The sequence below is a fragment of the Cynara cardunculus genome, assembly GCF_001531365.2.
Source record: "Cynara cardunculus var. scolymus isolate 2C chromosome LG 12, CcrdV1, whole genome shotgun sequence".
NCBI lineage: Eukaryota > Viridiplantae > Streptophyta > Magnoliopsida > Asterales > Asteraceae > Cynara > Cynara cardunculus.
This window is the reverse complement of record NC_037539.1, coordinates 2,752,456-2,753,734: the sequence shown is the minus strand read 5'-3', so window position 1 is coordinate 2,753,734 and position 1,279 is coordinate 2,752,456.

Sequence of the window (1,279 nt, the reverse complement as noted above, 5' to 3'; positions counted from 1 at the left end):
AAAATATAATTAGAATAATTATCGAGTTCCAACAAAATAAATAATTATTATCTTTATAAAAAAAATTATATTATTAAACCAAATATAAATTACTTCGTTATTGTATATAAATTAAATAATAAAAAATTGAATTAAAAAATTACACAAAAAAATGAGGAATTTCAAATAGTTAATTTGATACTAATATCGATTTATTTTTATCAAATTTTTATGATATCTTCAAACATATATTTTATTCAAAAATAAAAACATCATCGCTTTCTCAAAATCACATAAAACCATATTATAACATCAACTGAGATAAAGAATAAAATATTAAAATCACGATGTATCTCGCTACATTGCGCGAGTACGCTTCTAATAATATAATATAGATAACAAATATAAATATTTGAAATATTAAACAGGGCCCTATTAAATATCATCATACAGTAAAATGTAATGGAATTACATATCAATCAATCATTACATTCAAAATGAATAGAAAAATTCAAGAACCATAAAAAATTACACTCATTTAACAATAGCTTCTTCACTTTAAAGTTATAATATTAATTATATTTGATAAAATGTTATTTTTCCTAGATATATTTAATTTTAAAGTTTTTTATTCGTAAAAAGTATATCAAAAAAACATTGACTACGAGAGACATAAACGGTTAGTTAATATAATAGTATATACTTAAATTGAAAAAGTTATCACAATAAAATTGGTTTTCTAGCACGTCTACATTGTTTAAGCATATCAATGTTAGAATATATTATAGAACCTAGGTTTATAGAACCAAACTATAAAACGTCTTATCTAAAAGCATTACAATATGATTATACGATACTTTTAGACGTTTTAACAAGTTTTTTAGGACGCTTTTAAAATAAAATGTTATTTTAGCTATTTTATAAAGTATCTTATAAACATCTTTTATAAGAGAATTGTGTTTGTAGGTCAATTTTTCATATGGTGTCATATAAAATAGTTAATATGACTCCTTATTTTAAAAGCGTTTAAATTTTTTATTAAAACGCCTATTATTGTAACACTTTTAGATGAAACGTTTTTTTTTTGTTTTGTCCTATAAACTTAAGTCCTGTAAAGCATTTTTTAGAAAGTTTCTATATTCTAGATGTCTTGTAAAATCAATTTTATTGGTAGTAGAAAGTAAAATTGGTACCAAGGAGGCTAGGGGACAATGGGCTATGGGTTGTTTCTATATAAAGACCAAAGTTTTCGATGTATTTGCATATTTAAATTAGCACTCACAAACAAAGATATCTATAT